This window comes from Peromyscus maniculatus, chromosome 9 (genome assembly GCF_049852395.1).
Source record: "Peromyscus maniculatus bairdii isolate BWxNUB_F1_BW_parent chromosome 9, HU_Pman_BW_mat_3.1, whole genome shotgun sequence".
Classification (NCBI taxonomy): Eukaryota; Metazoa; Chordata; class Mammalia; order Rodentia; family Cricetidae; genus Peromyscus; species Peromyscus maniculatus.
Genome location: NC_134860.1, coordinates 6166254 through 6189131, shown reverse-complemented (window position 1 = coordinate 6189131; position 22878 = coordinate 6166254). Strand labels below are relative to the sequence as shown.

General features: G+C 41.7%; 1 protein-coding gene and 1 long non-coding RNA gene across 12 annotated transcripts in view; one reads left to right on the top strand and one right to left on the bottom strand.

Moving 5' to 3' along the window:
- Positions 1-22878, top strand: part of LOC143267226 (uncharacterized) — a 121155-nt gene that overhangs the window by 89993 nt on the left and 8284 nt on the right. For 3 of the 11 annotated variants that reach the window (XR_013042167.1, XR_013042165.1, XM_076544251.1), the window contains one exon: positions 14741-17327. The exons of 1 other annotated variant lie outside the window; for it this stretch is intronic. The gene's annotated coding sequence lies outside the window, so the exon portion shown is untranslated. Of the gene's footprint in view, positions 1-4154; positions 4833-14740; positions 18373-22878 lie in introns of those variants that run through there. 7 more of the 11 variants (XR_013042168.1, XR_013042166.1, XR_013042169.1 and 4 more) reach the window with 7 other exon arrangements.
- Positions 1930-15749, bottom strand: LOC143267230 (uncharacterized). The gene is made up of 3 exons (XR_013042183.1): positions 15605-15749; positions 14772-14939; positions 1930-6147 (listed from the first exon to the last, which is right to left on the bottom strand). It is a non-coding gene; the product is annotated as an uncharacterized LOC143267230 (long non-coding RNA).

Sequence of the window (22878 nt, the reverse complement as noted above, 5' to 3'; positions counted from 1 at the left end):
GATAAAAGAGTAACACTATTTGTGTTGATTTTAAATGTCAGAACAGTGAGCTCATGAGTTTGCTGCCTGGAAAGACCTCTGTAATGGGAAGTATTCCTCATTTCCTCATTGATTGTCCCCTGTGTGTATATATAGCCAGCGTTCTATCTTATATGCAATGCAGCCTCTTGATTGTTGAACTTTCCTCAAAAAAAATGATTTTTTATTTATTTGATGTAGCCAGCATTGTAGTACTGTATATTCAAACACAAATCTTCAAATCTCAGCAATGTTTGCTTATGCAAAATAATTAATACTAAATATTTGTTGAGTCTGTTTTATGTATATTTGGTTACTAGTGAAGAGGAAGTAACATACTCTGTATCATAATTTATTGTACTGGCAATCAAAGATGATCATTTTCTGTGACTTTAGAAATGTTAAGGCAATATTAATATTAACTATGGTAGTCATTTTATAACATATCCTCTTCAACATTATGAACACAGAATGACCTTTCCCCATAAGTACAGTTTTCTCTCAGTTGAAGAGTTGAAATACTGTATTTAAACATGAACCTGACTTTTTCTTTTGAATCCCTGAAATTTTTTGCACTTATCTGGTGGTGTTAAGTTTTCTTTATTTCATGCATCAATCAGTATATGTGTTAAGATGTTTACTGTTTTAAAATGGGGGCATAATCACATGCTTTGGAATCTGCCTAAGTCCTCAGACTATTCAGATGGAATTTGGTTAGACTGAGTGACATTCTGTTCTTTCCCAACTATGTTTATCTCAGACTCAAACATACACATTTCTCCCTTCTCATTAAGACAACTATGAAAGCTGATTTTTATCCTGCTATAAACAGCAAAGGGCAGAATCAGATGTTGTCTAAAAGGGTATTTTGAAACTGTGTGACTCTGAGGTAGTATTGCTGAGTTACAAGTGGATCAGTATTTATGTTTTTTGGTCATAAAAGCATTGCAGATCCAAAATTTGTCTTTCCTTCTGCCTTGGAATTTATTCTTGTTTTTGAATTCCTGAATTTATAATGTTAAATCTCTCAGATTTTACATTTGCAGTAACATTTTAGAGGCCAGTAGTGTGTCATAAAGTTGAATCTGTAAGGGAAATGGACCTGTATTAATTACTAATATTTCTGGAAATAACCTTAAAGAGGTTAGAGATTGTCTACACTTCAAATAGTATTTCAGTGTGGTTTCTGAGACCCTAGTGTTCTGTAGTAAGAAGTTTCCACCAGACTGTCAGGAGGTGCTTGATAAGACAGATCTCCATGTAGTTTTCAGATTTTATGTGCAGGTATTTAAAATTCAGTTTTCTTCACCTAAAGATATGAACATACAAATAGTATTTGGGGAGTGTTTGAAGATAGTATTTGCCCAGTAGACTGCTTGGAACTTTGAAATCAGCCCACTCAGACATTGAAGTCTACCATGATGTCTTTGTTGTCAGTGTTTGCCAGAGCAGTGGCCAGTTCCAGCTAGAATGCCACTGCTTCCTTTATTATAAAGGTTTGGACTCAAGGGTTTATGCAGATAATAAAATAATTAAAAGATAGAAACTGCAGATTTTCTACCTGTGGAAATTCTATACATCAGTAACTATAGGTTTAGAGCCGTCTTTAAGAAGAGGTTGAATAGTGTTCATATTCACTTGATCACTATGCTTTGGGTAATGTGGAACTAACATTTTGTCATTTGGAACTGAGATTGTCTACTAAGATCCATGTAACATGAACCAACTAGCTCATCTATTTACCTTTTTCTAAGTGTAATCTATAATTATGAATTAATAAGAACAAGGATCATGATTGATAAAGGCTGCCAAGATTCTAATCTGCTTTACATTGCTCTTGAGAAATTCCCTGTAAGCATACTGTCATAAATAGGTTTGATTCTAATATCAATCAGCCTAATTGAAGGTCTGTGTTTTGGTATTGGGGATTTTGTTGGTTGGTTGGTTGGTTGGTTTTTTGTTGTTGTTGTTTGGTTTGGTTTTTTTGTTTTTGTTTTTGTCTTTTGGGTTGTTTTTTTTTGGGGGGGGGGTTCGAGACAGGGTTCTCTGTGTAACTAACAGTCCTGGCTGTCCTGGAACTCTCACTACATAAACCAGCCTGGCCTCGAACTCAGATATGCTGCCTGCCTCTGCCTCCTGGAGTACTGGGATTTGTGCACCACTACTGCCCGGCTAAAGTCTGTTTTGTTAAACAGTGCCATTTAATAGAACTAAAATGTAAACCATATATAACTGTATATTTTCTAGTAAACACATTAAAAACTAATAAGAAATAGATGAAGAAAATAAATCTTTTTTAAAAAGTTGCACAAATTCCTAGATAAAGCCAAAAGCACCAAAAACAAAAACAAAACCAAAAAACAAAACAAAACAAAAAAAACTGTCCCAACATGCCTTGGAATTCATTCTGTCTGCAGTCTTCCTATTGCTGGTGCTAAATTCCAAGGAAACCATGCCCAGATATCTCTGGGTTTCCTAATTTCTTTTTTTATTTTAAACATTTTATTATTCACTGATAGTTTCACATCTTGCATCCCAATCTATCTGTACCCCTTATCCATTCCTTAACACATTAGCTTTGCCTTTGAAACTTCCCCCAAAACAAAACATATTTTAAAAGAAAAACTGAAAATCCAAAATTAAAAATAAAACAAACTTTAAAAGAAAAACTGAAAATCCAAAATTAAAAACAAAACAAACTTTAAAAGAAAAACTGAAAATCCAAAATTAAAAACAAATGAACAAAAGTATTGGCAAGGAATTTTAGTGTGACCCAATGAGTCACAGAGTATACCCTTTAGTCCATACATCTTTTTGTTATAAATATTGCAGGCTTCTCTGGCTTCTCTACACTATAGATGATGGACCTTCACTTGTGCTCTTCTTGGATATCCTATTGATGCCATGTGTCACAGAGATCCAGAAGCTTTGGCTATTCAAAATTGGGCCCTTTACATGCTCCAGCAGTCCATGGATAAAGACGATGTTAGGGTTGGATAATTCATAGCCATGGTTCTGGCTGGGCATACCTGGGATAGTCAGGCTGCCAGCTTTCCTTCATCTTCTCCACCCCAGCAAGCTCTCCAACACTGCCCCACCTAGCTCACCGAATGCAATGGGCAGAATGGAGACAGGACAATTGTCCTGTTCTCATGCACTCAAATCTGAATTACCCACACTCAGAGTAAAGGCACAGCTCTAGTGTTTTGCGGAGGTAATATACCAGGCCCACAAACCCAATTGTTGCAATTGGTGAGAGGCTGACCCACCTCTTCTGTTCTCATGCCCCAGAGTCCCACTCTCCCACCAGCTACAGGTGGCATTTGCTCAGGTGAGGCAGGCATCTTTCCCTTACCCTTGCCAACACAAGGAAGAAGTAGGTAGACTATGCTCTTCTGCTCTCACAAACTCAGAGCCAGCTCACTGACACCACAACCAACAGGATCAGCTCTACTGTGCTGCTCACTCCAGGTGGAGAACCCACTATCCCCTGTACTGCAGTGGGTGAGGGGCAGGTCCAGTTTTCACTAACGCCGACCCTGGCTGCAACAGGGCCATGGATCCAGACATGCCCCTCGGTTACAGCCCTGGCCCTGATGTCATTATGGTCCTAGCGGGCAACACAGGCTTCTAACACACATATGTCAAAGATGACTCAGATGTCTTCTGTAAAACTTTTCTCAGGATCAGTCACTTCAGGCCAGGCTGAGAAGCTCAAGAATAACCACTCATTCTACATATGGAGGAAAAAATGTCTAACACAGGGAATGATGGACTGTGGAGATCTCTTTGGTGCATTATCTTCAGCAACAATTGTGAATGACATGGTGTCAGCTCCAACACTCAACTGGAGAATGAAATATGATGCTTTTGGATGAGTTCTGTCTGGAAAAACTTGATATCAACAATCTTTCTGGACACATTTCACACCACAAAGAGAGGGCTGAGGACTCAGTCAGCTTGCCAAAGCCATAGATTTTAAACTGTCAGGAAATGTCTTGTTCACCACATCTCTTCCCTCCATGTTGTACTACCCCTCACAGGGGCCATTTGCTGTTGAATGTCAGGGTTCTCAGTAATTCTTGGCTCAGGTATTATGTATCTCAAGCTCATTTTTGATGCTTTCTTTTCTTTAGGAGTACTAAGATAACAGACCCAAAGATCTGATTGTGGGTGTGTAGCAGGAATCTTAAAAGTTCTTATTAATAAAATCAAACCCTAGGCCATTTAGTGGGGTGAATACTGGAAGGTCAGAGAGACAGAACAAGCCACAGCTATCTCACCTCGCTGGATCCTCAGCTGGTCCTGTTTCCTCAGACTGGAAGCCTCTGAGTCCTCATCCAGAATGAATCTCAGCTGAACTGTGCTGCTCCATAGCCTGAAAGCTTAACCAGCCAAATCCAAATTCTTCTAGTTTCTGGTCCTCACGCCTTATATATCTTTCTGCTTTCTACCACCACTCCCTGGGATTAAAGGCTGGCTTTCTGGGATTAAAGGCGTGTGTCACCATGCTTGGCTATTTCCAATGTGGCCTTGAACTCACAGAGATCCAGAGGGATTTCTATCTCTGGAATGCTAGGATTAAAGGTGTGAGTGCCACCATTTTCTAGCCTTTGTATCTAGTGGCTGTCTGTTCTCTGACCACAGATAAATTTATTAGAGTACACAATATTTTGGGGAACACAATACCACCACATGGGTGGATCACCTGGAAGACAGCTGGTATTTTCCTCACTGGTGAGTTCACAGCTCTAAAGGAGTGTCTTCTGAGGAGGAGGCCTTGATTGGAGAGTATAGAATATCATGGCTTCAAGGTATCTGTGGCTTCTTTGGCCTCCTCAGTTCTACTAAGATCTGCTATATGAGAAGGAAAGGCAATCAGAACAAGAAGCAGCCTGGCTGGGTCACATGGAAGAAAAAATAATCAAGGCCTATTCACACTGGAAGCCAAGGTCAAGAGCCCCCAGTCTCCCACCAACGCCATGTTTGCTGGGTTTGGGATGCAATGGTGGCTCACTTGCCTGTGAGACTTAGTGCTCCTGCTGCAGCAGCTCTGTCTGCAGGAGGCTCTAATCCTGGGCTATGGCCTGTTCAAACTCAGACGGGAGATGTTCTGATCTAGAGGAGGGAGGCAGTTACGGAACAGGCCTGGTGGGAACCTATGTCAGTTATTTGAGCCTGAACCAGCTCTAGTTTGCTGGACAATACAGCGTGACCTTTCAGCTGAGGTCATTCCCTGCATTTCCCAAGAGAGCAGGACCACAGTGCACCTGGGCCTTTATTTTTTTCTCAGCTTTTGAGCTAAGAAATACACTGTGCTGGTCAAGAAAATACAGCACATTTCTCCAGTTGTATAGATACATTTTTTAGGGAAAATAATAACAGTGTAGCAATGTCTGAGAAACAGTTCAGGACAAATAGGCATGGCCTTGATTAGATACCAGGTGAATGTAGACCCTCTAGGGGATCCTAAAAGTAAAAGCAGTGAAATATCTGATTATTCCTTCAGTATAGAAACCTGCCACAGTTCAATTCCTAAACTTCTTATCACAGAAAAATCTTCTCACAGGAAACAGATTCATATTGCAGAGAACCTGTAATCTTCAGGAGTGTGCTGCATGCAGATGTGTGCAAAATTATGAGCTTCTCTCTAAAGGTGATGTTCTGGAAGGAAAATAAAGTGGCAGGAATACACACTGTACTGCACAACTAACCTTCCTACTACTAGGCTGAGGACTGCCATAGGATATTCATGGTGAGACACAAGGGACACTGAGGAGATGGCAGAGACCTCAGATGGGAATAAGGGGTAGATACTCCCCAGAAACACTAAGGATCAAACATAGTGTTTCCTGGAGAAGTTCTTGTTGACCGGGCAAGTATAATATCCTGAAGTGGTCTTTCCCTGGCTGTGGCTGGGAGCTATTCAGATGGTGGGAATCCCAAAAGGACAGGGATCCAGGGACAGGTGACCTACATGGTTCTAACCACTCCTCCCAGCCTGGGCTTCCACCTCATCTCAGAGACACTGAAGTGATGTTGCAGCTTTTTTGCCAAGTCCTCTTGCAGGGTGACCAGCTCCTTCTGCTTCAGCAGGTCCTCCAGTCTTTCATCCAGGCTCTTTTGTTCCTGTTCATTAGAAGATTGTGTTCTCAGTGGAGGCTTGCTTACTCACATGTACACACAGAAATTCATGAACACACACAAGTACATGTGTGCACACATACAAACACACTGTAATGCAGTAACACATTTAGCTTCACAGTTAATATAACATAAGGAGCAACCACCAGGGATACTAATGAAAAGAAGGTAAACCCGTTGGATGAGAGAAGAACAGAGAGAGCAGGAGAGATAGGCAGTTCAGTCATTGAAGTGTCTATCCTGCAACCTAATGCAGAGACAGGTGGCCCTCTGGGGTCCTTGCTCCTTAACTAACTCTGTTGAAGAAGTTCCCCAGGATGTGCAGTATAGGAATGTTCCCCAGCAAAGGACTACTGGATGGTCGTGGACTACGCCACTGGTCTTTTTCACTGTTTCCCAGATGCCCCCAAAGTAAGCAACTTCCTTCAAAAGGGCTCCCTTTACCACATGTTGCCTCAATCAGGACCCAAAGCAAAGAGCTAAAGAAACTAGAAAATCTCCATAACCAGGATCCAAAAGAATCAGTTCCTTCCTGTGAGATGTTTGTGCTAGGGAATTATTTGAGTAACAAATGGCTGACTAAGTCAGTAACAAATTATTTTATGTATTACTTTATGCTGAACAATATTCCATGGAAGAGCTCAACCACAGTGTACTATTCCATGCAGTGAATAATGGGCATCAGGAGGCTGCTCCCTGGAGTGCTGATAAAACCTTGAAGTACCCTAGCTATGTTGGGACCTGTGGACATCTACTTCATGTTCTAGAATCACTGGGTCACCTGGGGATTGCAATTCAACACTGAAGACTTGTGTGTAGCTTCTCACTGTGCTGTACCATTTTACACTACCAGCAATGTCTGAGGGTCCTCATTTCTCCAAACCTTCCATGAGGCTGATTTTAACTCCAAGGAATCAACTTTGAAGAAAAGCATGAATGTTACAGACACAGCTCATGGCGAGTCCTATACCCTCAGGAGCCTAAGTGGGGTGCACTGAGACAGCCCCATTCTCACACCACAGCATAGCTAGACAACTTCTGCTGGACTGAGATGCAGTTGGAAGCATACTGCAAGTCAGAATCTCTCAAGAACTAACATCCAGCCCAAGCTCCAAGGGCAAGGTTAACTGAGCCAAGGTTAGGGAAAGGGGAAAAGCAAGTGGTAGCAGGCAATGTGGATGAGGACAAAACAGGATACAGAGAAGACACAGCAAGCCACCTGACCATTGAGTTTACAGTCACCATTCACCCAGAGCAGACAAGGACACAAACCCTCAGCCAGCCTATCCTGCCTCTCAGACACCTTGATTTGCCACAGTGACCTCCTCCTAAACTTCATGTACCACATTACTTTTGTTTGCTTCCAGGATATCTGGGCAGATAAATATTTTTTGCCTCTAAAAATACCTGAAAACCATTGAAGTACAGTGGTTTTGTCCCCTTGTTCTAGTGAGCTAGGCGGACATGTGGAAAGTTGGGCAGCAGCATACAATATTTGATGGATGCCAAGTGTGGGGAAAGTTTGTTACATCATCATTAAAGATGAGTAAGTGAGCATACAAATATGTAGAAATAAAAACAGAATCCTAGCCCCCGCTCAGTCACTGACCTGCCGGTCACCCCTTCCTCTGGGATCTACAACAAGGGCGCAAGATGGAGACCTGAGATAGAGACTTCTGAGTTTCCACCAGGCAAGATAAAATGTGTGAGCCTTCAGGATTCTATTGCAGCCAGGCCTGAACTGAAGTGAGAGGAGAGAGAGAGAGATGCTGGCCTGACCGGGCCAGGCAGCGGCCCGCATAGGTAGACAGGCATGGCAGGGCGACAAGCAAAGGCAGGTAGGCCTGCAGCAGCAGCTGCCAGAGATAGACTGGCCTGGCAGAGGCAGGCAGGCCTGGTGCGGAGGCAGGCAGGCCCAACAGGTGACAGCCTAAACCCAGTCACAATAAAGAACAGAAACAGAGCTATTATGGGCTGAAGAGCTAGTGAAAACAAGCTTTTAATCAAGAGCTCGGAACAGGGACGCCTCTAACCCCAAAACCCAGGGAAGAAGCTATTTCCGTGGGATGGAACCAGAATGAATCTGAACACTCCGTCTGAGGACAACCCAGGGCCCAGGTGCTGATCCTGTGAAACCCAACAACTTGGAGGTGTTGGTGAGACTACCCTGCTCAGCTGAAATCCATCTGGGAGAGGATTCAGATCCCTACAGTTTGAAGTCTGAAGAAACAAGATCAGCTGAGGAGTTGATGAATGAACAAAATGTGACCTGGGAACACAGAAGAAGGCGCTGCCAGCCACCAAACCAGTTCACCAGAATCACAAATATATACTTCACCAACTGAGATCAGCTGCCTCTGAAGAAACAGCCCAATAGCACCAATTTAACCAAGAACTCCTACTAAACCAAGACTAAAAATTAGAACAAGAGAGGCACTCTCAGACACAGACACCACCTGCACCTAGCAGAGGAAGAGATGAGTAGAGGCCAGTGCAAAAGTACAGGCAACAACATAAAGACCTATATGGCAACATCAGAACCTAGTGATTCTACACCTGCAAGACCTGAACATACCAAGACAGAAGAAACAGAAGAAATCAATCCTAAAAATGACTATAAGAAGATGATAGAAGCCCTTAAAGAAGAAATAAAAATTCCCTTAAAGATGAAATAAAAAATTTCCTTAAAGAGGAAATGAAAAACTCCATTAAAGAGGAAATAAAAACCTCCCTTAAAGAGGAAATGAAAAACTTCATTAAAGAGGAAATAAAGAAAACTCCCTTGAAGAAATGGAAGAAAAAACAAACAAAAAATGGGAAGAAATCAAAGAAAGCCAAGAAAAAGCAATTAACAAATGAAAGAAACATTCCAAGATCTGAAAAAAAGAATTTGAGACAATAAAGAAAACACATGCTGAGGGAATGCTGGAAATAGAAATCCTGACTAAATGAACAGGAACTACAGAAACAAGCATAACCAACCGATTGCAAGAGATGGAACAGAGAATCTCTGACACTGAAGACACAATAGAGAAAATAGACTCATCAGTCAAGGAAAACACTAAAGACAAAAAAGTTGTAACAAAAAACGTCCAGGAAATTTAGGACACCATGAAAAGACCAAACCTAAGAATAATAGGGATAGAAGAAGGAGAAGAATACCAACTCAAAGGCAAAGAAAATATATTCAACAAAATCATAGAAGAAAACTTTCCTAACCTAAAGAAAGAAATACCTATAACGATACAAGAACCTTACAGAACACTGAATAACCTGGATCAAAAAAACGTCCCCTCTCACATAATAATCAAAACACTAAACACACAGAACAAAGAAAAAATATTAAGAGCCACAAAGGAAAAAGACCAAGTAACATATAAAGATAAACCCATCAGAACAACACCAGACTTCAGAATAGAGACAATGAAAGCTAGAAGATCATGGACAAATCTTATGCAGACACTAAGAGACCATGGATGCCAACCCAGATTATTACACCCAGCAAAACTCTCAATCACCATAGGTGGAGTAAACAAAATATTCCAGGATAAAACCAGATTTAATCAGTACCTGTCCACAAACCCAGCCCTACAGAAACACTAGAAGGGAAAATCCAACCCAAAGAAGCTAAACACAGCCACGAAAAATCAAGCAATAGATAATCCCACACCAACATACACCAAAGAAGGACAACACAACACAACCACAAAAATTAACAGGAATTAACAATCACTGCTCATTAATATCCATCAATATCAATGGTCTCAACTCACCTATAAAAAGACACAGGCTAACAGAATGGATAAGAAAACAGGACCCATTCATCTGCTGCATACAAGAAAAATACCTTAACTTCAAAGACAGATACTACCTGTGAGTAAAGGGCTGGCTGGGAAAAGGCTTTCCAAGCAAATGGACCTAAGAAACAAGCTGGTGTAGCTATCCTAATATCTAATAAAATAGACTTCAAACTAAAATCAATCCAAAGAGATCAGGATGGACATTACATATTTATCACGGGCAAAATCCACCAAGATGAAGTCTCGAATCTAAACATTTATACTCCAATTACAAAAGCACCCACATTCATAAAGGAAACACTACTAAAATTTAAAACGCACATAAAACCCCACACATTAGTAGTGGGAGATTTTAACACACTACTCTCACCAAAAGACAGATCTACTAGACTGAAACTTAACAAAGCAATAAAGGACCTAACAGATGTTATGACTCAAATGGATTTAATAGATATCTACAAAACATTCCATCCTAACAAAAAAGAATATGCCTTCTTCTGAGCACCCCATGGAACCTTCTCAAAATTGACCACATGCTTGGACACAAAACAAATCTCAACAGATACAAAAAAATTGGAATAACCTCATGAATCTTATCAGACTACCATGCCTTAAAGTTAGACCTCAACAACAACAAAAATTATAGAAAACCCACAAACTCATGGAAATTGAATAACGCCCACCTGAAACATCAATGGGTCAAGGAAGAAATAAAGAAAGAAATTAAAGAGTTCCTAGAATTCAATGAAAATGAAAGTACAACATACCCAAACTTATGGGACACTATGAAAGCAGTGCTAAGAGGAAAATTCATAGCTCTAAATGCACCTATAAAGAAGATGGAGCAATCCCATACCAATGAAATAACAGCACAACTGAAAGCTCTAGAACAAAAAGAAACAAACTCACCCAGGATAAATAAACGCCAGGAAATAATCAAATTGAGAGCTGAAATCAACGAAATAGAAAACAAGAGAACAATACAAAAAATCATGAAACACAGAGTTGGTTCTTTGAAAAAATCAACAAGATAGGCAAATCCCTAGGCAAATTAACCAAAAGGCAAAGAGAGAGCACTCAAATTAACAAAATCAGAAATGAAAAGGAAGACATAACAACAGAGGACGACGAGGAAATCCAGAGAATCATCAGATCATACTTCAAAAACCTGTTCTCCACAAAAATGGAAAACCAGGAAGAAATGGACAATTTTCTGGGTAAATACCACATACCAAAATTAAATCAAGAGCAGATAAACCATTTAAATAGACCAATAACCCCTAAAGAAATAGAAACAGTCATCAAAAGTCTCCCAACAAAAAAAAGTTCAGGACCAGATGGTTTCAGTGCAGAATTCTACCAAACTTTCAAAGAAGAACTAATACTTATGCTCTTCAAAGTGTTCCACACAATAGAAACAGAAGGAACACTACCAAACTCTTTTTATGAGGCTACAATTACCCTGATACCCAAACCACACAAAGATGCAACAAAGAAAGAGAACTACAGACCAATCTCCCTCATGAACATTGATGCAAAAATACTCAACAAAATATTAGTAACCTGAATGCAAGAATACATCAAAACAATCATCCATCACGACCAAGTAGGATTCATCCCAGGGATGCAAGGATGGTTCAACAAACAAAAATCAGTCAATGTAATACATAATATAAACAAAATGAAAGAAAAAAACACATGATCATCTCCTTAGATGCTGAAAAAGCCTTTGACAAAATCCAACACCCCTTCATGATAAAGGTCTTAGAAAGATCAGGAATACAAGGAACATTTCTAAACATAATAAAGGCAATTTATAGCAAGCCAACAGCAAATATCAAATTAAATGGAGAGAAACTCAAAGCGATACCACTAAAGTCAGGAACATGACAAGGCTGTCCACTCTCTCCATATTTATTCAATATAGTACTAGAAGTTCTAGCTAGAGCAATAAGACAACAAAAGAAGATCAAAGGGATACAAATTGGCAAGGAAGAAGTCAAACTTTCACTATTTGCAGATGATATGATAGTATACATAATTGACCCCAAAAACTCTCCCAGGGAACTCCTACAGCTGAGAAACTCCTTCAGTAAAGTGGCAGGATACAAGATTAACTCAAAAAATCAGTAGCCCTCCTATACACAAATGATAAAAGAGCTGAGAAAGAAGTCAGAGAAACATCACCCTTTACAATAGCCACAAATAATATAAAATACCTTGGGATAACACTAACTAAACAAGTGAAGGACCTTTTTGATAAGAACTTTAAAGCTCTAAAGAAAGAAATTGAAGAAGATATCAGAAAATGGAAGGATCTCCCATGCTCATGGATAGGTAGGATTAACATAGTAAAAATGGCAATCTTACCAAAAGCAATCTACAGATTCAATGCAATCCCCATTAAAATCCCAACACAATTCTTCACAGACTTGGAAAGAAAAATACTCCACTTCATATGGAAAAACAAAGGACCCAGGATAGTTAAAAGAATCCTATATGGTAAAGCAACCTTTGGAGGCATCACCATCCCTGATCTCAAACTCTACTATAGAGTTATAGTAATAAAAACAGCTGGGTATTGGTATAAATATAGTACCAATGGAATCGAATTGAAGACCCTAACATTAATCCATGTACATATGAACACCTGGTTTTTGACAAAGGAGCCAAAACTATACAATGGAAAAAAGAAAGTATCTTCAACAAATGGTGCTGGCATAACTGGATGTCAATATGTAAAAGATTACAAATAGAACCATATCTGTCACCAAGCACAAAACTCAAGTCCAAGTGGATTAAAGACCTGAACATAAATCCAGTTACACTAAACTTAATAGAAAAGAAAGTAGGAAGCACTCTTGAACGCATTGGCACCGGAGACCATTTCCTAAATAAAACACCAACAGCACCAGACCCTGAGCACAACAATTAATAAAAGGGACCTCTCAAAATTGAGAAGTTTTTGCAGGGTAAAAGACACAGTCAATAAGACAAAAAGACAGTCAACAGAATGGGAAAAAATCTTCACCAACTCCACATCTGACAGAGGACTGATCTCCACAGTATATAAAGAATTCAAGAATTCAAGAAACTAGACATCATAATACTAAAAAGTCCAATTAAAAAATAGGCTAAAGAGCTAAATAGAGAATTCACAAAACAAGAATCACAATGGCTGAAAGACATTTAAAGAAATATTCAACATCCTTAATCATCAGAGAAATGCAAATCAAAACGACTCTGAGATACCACCTTACATCTGTCAGAATGGCTATATTTAGCATGGAGGTACCTAGGACGACTGTGGCTTATAATAAATTTTGGTTTTACTCAATTACTGAAAAAAAAATAGCCAAACAAATGGAAACACATGAACTATGAACCAAAGGCTGAGGGGCCCCCAGCTAGATCAGGCACTCTGAATAGGTGAGACAGTTGATTGGCTTGATCTGTTTGGGAGGCATCTAGGCAGTGGGACCGAGTCCTGTGCTCATTGCATGGGTTGGCTTTTTGAAACCTGGGGCTTATGCAGGGACGCTTGGCTCAGTCTGGGAGGAGGGGACTGGACCTGCCTGGACTGAGTCTACCAGGTTGATCTCAGTCCTCAGGGGAGGCTTTGCCCTGGAGGAGGTGGGAATGTTGGGTGGGCTGGGGAGAAGGGAAGGGCGTGGGAGGGGGGAGAACAGGGGAACCCGAGGCTGATATGTAGAACTGAATGATATTGTAAAATAAAAGGAAAAAATAAAAAAAGAAATAAATACATATCCTGTGCTTAAAAAAAAAAACCAAGAGAGTTTAAAATCCACAGTACAAACACACACTTGGACCTATAAGCACTTATACTCACAAACACACACAAATACTTATCCCTATACAGTCAGGAAACCTGGACACACACACATACATATACATTCATCCACACATGATCACATACACACAGAAAGGAACACTACTGTGCAAGCAATAGACATTATTCACACAAACACACACACAGAGAAGTTCACACACACATACACACAGACATGCACAGAAAAGCATAACACACACACACACACACACACACACACACACACACATATGTGCTGAACCTAGAATGGTCAGTGAGAAGACTGCTGTACCTTTTCTGATGTAAGGTAAGGTCGTGGGTCCTCTATGCTGTTTACAAGGCTCTTAGAGCCAGCAATGCACTGCTACCTGCACTTACTTTTCCTTGAACGAACTTTATCCATCACAAAACCCTCTGACCCCACAGGTTCCAAGTTCACCTGTCACAGTCTCTTCACTAAACTCATCCTGGCTCCTCCACAGTTGACCTTGATAACCCAAGAGAAAGAAAATGACCCATGGTCAATACCCAGGAACTTTTCAACAGATGACAGTGCATATGGTATGAATTCAGGCCAATGTCAGTCAGGAGGCCAGTGACATCACCTGCAGTGCTTTTCAGGAACCCAGCACTCTGCACAACTATGAGAGGGAATCTGTTCTGAGACACAGCCATGCACATGATATAGTCAGCAACACAATGTCAGCAAGGCCTCTGATCACAATGACATGTAGGTGTGTGATATGTGACTTACCCTGCTCTCTCACAGTACTGCAGTTTCTAGCAGAGCAGGAGGGTTTGCTTGCCAATTATCCAGATTCTTGCAAGAGGCTAACTCTCCAGAAAGACTCAGGAATGATCACAGAAATCAACACTTGGTGGGTATGTAGGTGGGAGTCTGAATGACTGTGGATGGTATATGAGTGTCTCTTTGTTTATGGTTGCACAGGTGGGCACCTGCCATCGCTGTCTCAGCCTACCTGCTGCTGCTCAGCAGAAGGGTCACAGATCATCTCATGGGCCTCCATCAGTAGCATCTTCAACTCCTCATAGGACTCTTTCAGTTCAATCTGCTCCTTCTACAGCAGTCTGTTCTTGAGTCTCAACACATGTACATTCTCCTTCAGCTGAGTCCAATCTTGGAGGATCTGGCCATGGAGGTAAATGAAAATCCACCAAAACATGTTGAGTCCCAGCCAGCCTCCATTTGCCCTTGCTAAGTTCAAGTATCACCAGTGCTGAAAAGTCCAAGACTCACAGACAGCCCACAAATAGCCAAGTCAGCATCACTTAGATACAGGTGAGTATCTAAATCCAGAGAGTAACCAAATTCCAGAAAGATTCAAAATACTTCTGAAAACCCTGATGACAAAAGGGATCCAGTGCCTCTGAGAACAGCATGCAGTCCACACCTGTTAACTGTTCATGATATTGGGAAAGCAGCAGCAGATAGAGGGAAAACCCTCTCAAAAGGAGGTAAAAAGCCCCAACCAGAATCAGTTCTGTCTATGGCTACCATGGAAACAAGCTCTGTGAAGCCCTGGTCAGAGCTCCAGAGGTACTAGGATACCTGACACTCTCTTCATGACACTCTCTTCTTCTTTTTCTGTCAAGGGTATCCCAAGGATGACAGGACATCTTTTGGAGGGACACAGCATCTTTTCACACTTAGCAAAACTGAGTCCAATTGGCACAAGTCCAAGGACACATGTCAGACTGCTTGCTAAGAGGCAGACAGGCAAGAACCAGAGCCCTTACTTTGGGTGAAAGAGAAAGATGAATCAGTCCCTCCCATGATAAATCAGGCATATACCTGTAGGATACATTTTCCTCAATCAGCTGTTTGACCTTGTTCACACCATCACTGATCTCCATGGGCATTTTCTGCAAGTCCGACATCACCTGTTTATTCTCCTTTTTCAGCATCCGAAAAGAATTCAGCCTGTGGTAGGGCATGGCCCCAGGAGAAAAGGAACCTATGAACACAGGCCACAAGGATCATATGGAATCAGGCTATGCTCTGGATTCCTCAGTGCCATGGAAGCCACAGCCTGGCACTTATGCACTGGGACCTCCTGGTGCTTATTAAACTTCCTATCATTGTCCTCAGGCAAGAAGAAGAAGGTTGTTCAAGAGAGTTATCCAGAGCTGCATGAGCAACCTCAGTGGACTTAGAGCTATAGATGATCTAAGCAGATCCCAGGAGTCTGTGCCGCATATCTGGTGCCACCAGAAATCTATAGTGACATTTTTCTTGTCTTTACCACAGGGATTCTCATGTCTGGCTGCCTATTGCTACTCAGAGGACCAGAGCATACATTGAGTAGTTCCAGGGAGGAGTGCCAACTTCAGGAAGGCTTTATAAACTTTATAAAGGATTCCAAAGTTCCACCAAAGTGAAAACAGTGTCCAAGATGTGAGCTTCTCAAAGTGAAGCTCCCTTGAACTCAATGTATCTTCGCCAGGTCCTTTGATTTCTCCATTCTTACCAGTGAGACCTAGGGTCAGTTTCCTTCTGCCTTGCTCTGTTATCACCACAAAATCCATTCTCTCTCCCAAGTAGATGCCTAAGTCTTCACAACATGTTTATAGGCAAACTGTATAGGCATTAAACAAACATCCTAAAGGCACTTGGTGTTGATACAACACTATTGACATCACAGGGGATTCCAAGAGCTCTGCTCTCCAGGATACAATAGAATTGCCAGAGAAGGGACTCCTGATGTCACACGGAACTGCCTTTGCCTCCTGGCTCATAAATTCTCCCTGAACTGACCAGAAGCTGAGATTTCTTCTCCAGGAGTCTCTGCTGTGACACAGGTGAAGCCATTGAGTACCTCCTCCTTCTAAAGCTGGGAAATTTTCTGTTTCCTTAGAATATTTTCACTATTTTACCCATGGAGAGTTGAACACTCACTTTATAAGCACTGCTCAAGAATGGCACTTCCTCTCCTTACATCCATACTCAATAATATGAGAAATAAAGCATGCCAAGGAATTAGATTAGGATGAGGTGGAGGAGGAGGGTTGAGTTCTCTGAAATGAGCAAGCACCTGAGGAATGCTTAGGTTAAGGGAAAGTGACTACTGAGATTTTGTAAGTGAGCTGAGACTGTTATGATACCCAAATTGTTCTAGAATGTCCTTTCTATGTGCCTGGTGTATTATCAGGCCTCTAGAGTAACAGAAGTTATAAAAATGAATCTTTATATTAAAAGGGGATTTGTTTGAATGGCTTACAGCCTGTGCCTTAGCTAATGCGACAATGGCTGGAAATGAATGGGAAGTTCAAGAATCCAGTAGTTTCTCAGTCCTAAACACTGGATGTCTCAGTTGTCTCTGATATTATGCTGTAACCTAAAAGTAATAGGTTCTAATGTCAGTGAAGAAATGGATGTGCTAACAAGGTGAGAGCAAGCAGAGGAAGAGTAGAAACCTCCTTCTTCCGTGTCCTTCTATAGGCTTCCAGCAAAAAGAATGGTTCAAATTACATCTAGATTAAAGATCTAGTGTGACTTCATTCCTCAACGTTCCACAGTAAGTAGTTCTTCCTACTTTAAACAGAAATAGACCACAGGTGTTCCCTCTATTTTTGGGTTATATTATTCCCAGATGTCATCATGTTCACAACTAAAAATAGCCATCAAAGTCTTAATTCTATCTACTAACATTCTTGAGCAAATGGCTCCATTAGAGATTGAAAGGAAGGAGTGGTAATAATCAACAGGTACATGGGAATCAGCTGTAGATCTCATGGTCATGATGACTCTCAGTGGCTGCGTTATGGCCATGCATGGCTAAAATAGGATGATATACCAGTCTGTGGTTTCTTGAGTAAGAGGAGAACAGCTAGAAACCCAGTACTTTAAGAATCTGGTCTTTCTGTATAATTGAAGATTAAGAATTCAAATAATTATTTTTTGTTTGATAGTAACTGTGGTTAAAAAAAAGTGTCTATAGGTAAAAAATGGTTTCTCTTTAAAGAAAAAGAGAAAGGCCTAAAACAACAGCACATTGGACCTGTAATACAGAGGATGGTGTCTCGGGTCATGTGAATATTGACTTCAACACCTCCAGACCATGTGTTGCTTACTCCATACATCCTATGATATGGAAAAAAATCCTGCTTCCTACATCAGAAGGACTGGGATGACGACTGTGTGGTCTTCATTGTCATCAGCAGCTGGATGACTCCTATTGATTTAAAAGAAAAAATTAGATTTGAAATTTCCCTGGGGTCATACAAGTGGGATTTCAGATAACAGCACCAATATACAAATTCTATTCCTGAGATGACACCTGTAGTTGGTAGCTGTTCCAGCTTTGATCTGGAAGTACCACCCTCACTGAGGCTTCGGAAACTGTCACACCTAAAAGGCAGAGTGAGAGAGGACACGTGAAGACCCCAGATCCAGATGGGCTGGCTCTCATCTTAATGGTTAATGGACCCTGAATGCTAGAGGTAGACCAAGCAGAGTTCTCCCAAGTACAGAGCCAGACTATGCTACACCTTTCCCAGACCCTGTAACCTATCCTTTCACTTGTAAATTACCCCAGAAAATAAACCTCACTTTTAACTACATGGACTTGCCTTAATATTTTAAACAATGGACATCATTGACACCACCATGACGAACACTGGCCCTGCAGTGTGTGTCACCAAGAAAACTGGCACTGGACAACATGCCTGGTGCTGCTTCAGAAACTTGTAACATATATAATTCTGAAAATGGGATGGAGCCTTCCCCAAACCACCAAGCAGAATGGACTCCTCTGTTTCTTTAGAATATAATCTCTGGCATGCAGATTACTGACTCAGGCTTATATTAGGACCTAGCCTCTGTAGTAAGGGGCAGGACCTGTGAGGGTCTTTTCCACCATAACACTTCAGGGAAGGTCAAACCTGATGGCAGCCAACAGCTACTCCAAATGTCCCTGCCACAGTATCAAAAACCATGGCTAGGCATGTGTCTCCATCCCTAACACAGTCCCCTGACTCTGGAAGGCATAAGCCAGCCCAGCCATGTAGATTTGAAGAACAGTGTCAGCTCATATCTGATGTGATGCAGGTAAGTTCTGTTGTGCCTAGAACTTAGCAGCACCAAGTCCTGATCACTCTTCCCCAGGACCAAAGCATCTGAATATCTGAGGTTGTGGTAGATGGCCAGGTGAGTTTCCCTCCCTTCTTATTGGTGTCAGATTCCTATGGAAACTATAGGAATCCACTAGGATGAAGAGCAGCAACACCCTACCCACAGAGGTACAGCTCATTAGTCCATCTGTTCCTCCTGACCCTCTTTGCCAGTCTGAATGAAATGAAGGTGTTCCCAGAAAGGCAGCTGCAGGCTGAATAATTCATGGCTCTCCTAAACTCACCATCAGAGACTCTTGAATCTAGGTCTGTTCTTAAGAAGCCTGGAGAAGCAGAATAGCCCCATTGTTTACCAGAAGCTCCCAGATGCTGAGCCCCATACTGGAAGGCCCAGCTTAAGTTCACCTCCTCCATGAAGCTCCCAATCCCCTGCTCAGGACTTACTGTGCCTTCTCCAAAACCATTTATTACTCCAGGCTTAACACTAAGACCAAAGGCCAGCTTCCTTCTGCCTTCCTCTGGTCACTCCATGTTCTCTATTCTCTCTCCCAAGCAGCCAGTTCAATCTTGCTAACGTGTCTATGGGCACTGAACGAATACCCCACAGGTGTGTGGTGTTGCCACAACACTGGTAGCATCACAGAGAGTATCAAGGGCTCTACAGGATAAGATAGAATTTCAGAGAAAGTATACTAGGGTCACCTCCACAGCCCTCACCTTCCTACTAACTAGTTCTTCTGCAATGCACAAAAAGCCATATTGACCTTCTCAGGAGCCTTTCCACAAACATATGGAAACAGCTTCAGTACATCGTCTTTACAAAGCCAGTGATCTCTCTCTCTGCTTCATTAGAATATTTTTACGACTTCAAATATAAGAATTTGAAGTCTCTATTCCAAACACATCTGGTGAACTGGCTCATCACTTCTTCAGATCTCTAATTAATACATGAGAAATAAAGGTTGCTAGGGTATTAGGTCAGGATAGTGGGGAGGAAACATCAGTCCCCAGATGTAAACAAGCACATTGTGGAGAATCCCCAAGCCCATTATAGTATGCAGATGTGGTGGAAGATTGTGGGTGTCCTGTCAGAACAAAGATAAGTCCCATAATCAATGAGGAGAATTACCCCGAATCATCAGCAGAACACATTCTAGCCCTCATAAAATACCAAAAGGTGATCAACTAGTGACATGTCTGCCTGGGGATTCTAAGAACAAGAGTTCCCCAGGGAGCCCTCAGACATAAGAGCAAACACTCCCACAAGTGTAAGGCTCCATTCCTGCACTGGGGGTTGAGGAAAGATGAATGGCTAGTGAGAGGCTACACACAGATATGCAAAGTCATTTGCTGAAAATCAAATGTGTCATAGTCATGACGATAGTATGCAGTGTGTCACTGCGGTGATGCTAACCCCAGAGCTACACAAAAGCCAAATTCTTTGATTGGAGCCACCTGTGACAATGCACATGCCCTTAGGAAAGGTGACACAGCCAGCTTAAATTACAACATCCATCAGAGCATGAGAGAATAGGAAAAGGACACAAGAGGACAGATTATTAGGCCTCCTTTACCATAGAACTTTCCCAGAGCCCCATTTCACACTTTTCAATTTACTGACAGTCCTGAAATGAAGAACTAGCACCATGTGTGTTCCGGATTGAAAATTCACCAGAAGTCTGGACTGTGGCTTCACAAGTTTACTTGGTGGATCCCAGAACAATGAGTGTTGTGAGGAAAACTGTGTCCTTTCAGATGTTATATCACACTGACAAGTCATGCTAGACAAGGTGAGCTATCTCAGGAATGCCCAATTCTAGAAGTCAAAGCACAGCACCTTCCCTCTACACTACCACATCTCAATTAATTCTTACACACTGAAGGATACACAGAAAGCGACAGACAGAAGAGACTTTGCCCAGGCAGGTTCTGAAAGCCCAGACTTGAGTCTCCCCTCTGTGGATGTCAGTTTCCCATCTCTCTATAGGGAGTGGATATCTTAGAAGTCAGTTATTTATCTCTGTTTCCCTGCACAAGGGGACTCAGTGTACAGCCTCTTAAGGCTTACTCACGCTGTAAAGGATGCTCCTTGGCTGCAGAGCCATCAGCCATGTGCTTTCAGATGCATGGTGGTAATCGCTACTGTGATAATCACTTGGGTAGTGTTGATGCCCAAGTCACTTGCTCTATGCCTCAGAGTCTCATGTTAATGGAAAAGCCATGCAGGGACAAAACATAGTCACCAGATTCACAAAGCCATCCTCACTGACAGTCCAGGACTCCCACAGCTGGCAAGAAGGTGACAGTCTCACTCCAGGTCCACTGAATCTAACTGCTGTCAGGCTGAACTGGAGACCTGTGTGCCATCAACAGCTCGTAATTCAGAAACCTCAAGGGTCAATGGAAGACAGCAGCACTTGGGGGATCCTGTCATACAAGTGATTGTGATGTCAAGAATGAGAACCTCAGGGTTTTCCAGGGTACTCTCCTTTCCCTATTATCACTGGCGCATAACTAAAGGACTCCAGTGGCAGTGAAAACTAATCATGGTACAGAAATCTCATTAATTTCTCTGTGCCTCCATCCCAGAAGTTCCCAGTTCTTTAGTCCTAGCCCTGGAAAGCTGAACCCACCACATCCAGAAAGCTCCCCAGCCCCTTCCAAAACTTACTGCCTCTTCCCCAGGACCATTTTCTCCATGATTTCCAGGGAGACCCAGGACCAGATTCCTTCTGCCTCACTCTGGTCTCTCCATGCTGTCCATTCTCTCTCCTAAACAGAACTCTGTGTCTGGATAACATGTCTAGAGGCCAAGCTTGTGGTCACTGAACAAATGATCTCAAGGCAGTCAGTGTTGCAAAACACTAGTGACATCACTGGGGATTCCAAGAGCTGTCCAGGATACAAGAGAATGCCCAGCAAATGGTCTGCTGATGTCATGGGGCACAGCCTTTGCCTCTTTGCTTATTAATTCTCCATGAACTGACCGGAAGCTGTGGTTTCCTTTTCAGGAGTCTCTCCTGTGACACAGGGGAAGTCATTCAGGACCCCCTCCTTCCAAAGCTAGAGATTTCTCTCTGCTTTTTAAGATTTTTTTCAGTAATTCAACCATGGGGAGTTGAACACTCACTTTATTAACACTGCCTAAAATTGGCACTTACCCTCCTCATATCCATACCCAATAATATGAAAAATAAAGCATGCCAAGTAATTCTGTCATGATCATCGAGGAGGAGGGTTGAGTTCTCTGAAGTGAGCAAGCACCTGGGGAAAACTATGGTTTAGGTGACTATTGGGAATTTGTTTTTTTTTTTTTTTTTTTTTGGTTTTTCGAGACAGGGTCTCTCTGTGTAGCTTTGCGCCTTTCCTGGAACTCACTTGGTAGCCCAGGCTGGCCTCGAACTCACAGAGATCCGCCTGGCTCTGCCTCCCGAGTGCTGGGATTAAAGGCGTGCGCCACCACCGCCCGGCAAAAAAATGGTTGCTGAATTGACCAGATCTACTGTGACATTGAGTATAAAGACATGTAGCAATAATGGGGAAATCATCTCAGTGCCTTCATAGGGCCGGAACTTGCCTTACATCTTCCTCAACCAGAAAAGGTTTCATTAGTGCTTGATATAATTGGAATGCCAATGGGGATCACCTGTATAAATGGAAAATATATTTTACCATTTTTATATAACTCTGCATGTTATGAAGAGGCCATCTCTTAGTACTGAAATGGTCTATAGTGCATGAATATGTCTTTTTGAATGACAGTCCAAAGTTGTACAGTCATTTTTCAATGTAAAATGATAGGAATGTCTCAAAGGCTTTACTGGATGGTGGATGAATGGGCAGTCACTTAGTGTGTATGTAGGTACAGTTGGAGCACCCTGTGTGGAGTCTGCATTACTTTGAATGAAGTAAAATTTGAATGTAACAAGGTAAGTCAGTTAAAGTGAACATACTTTGTGGAATCAGTTGACTACAAATTGTGACTCTTCTCAAGGT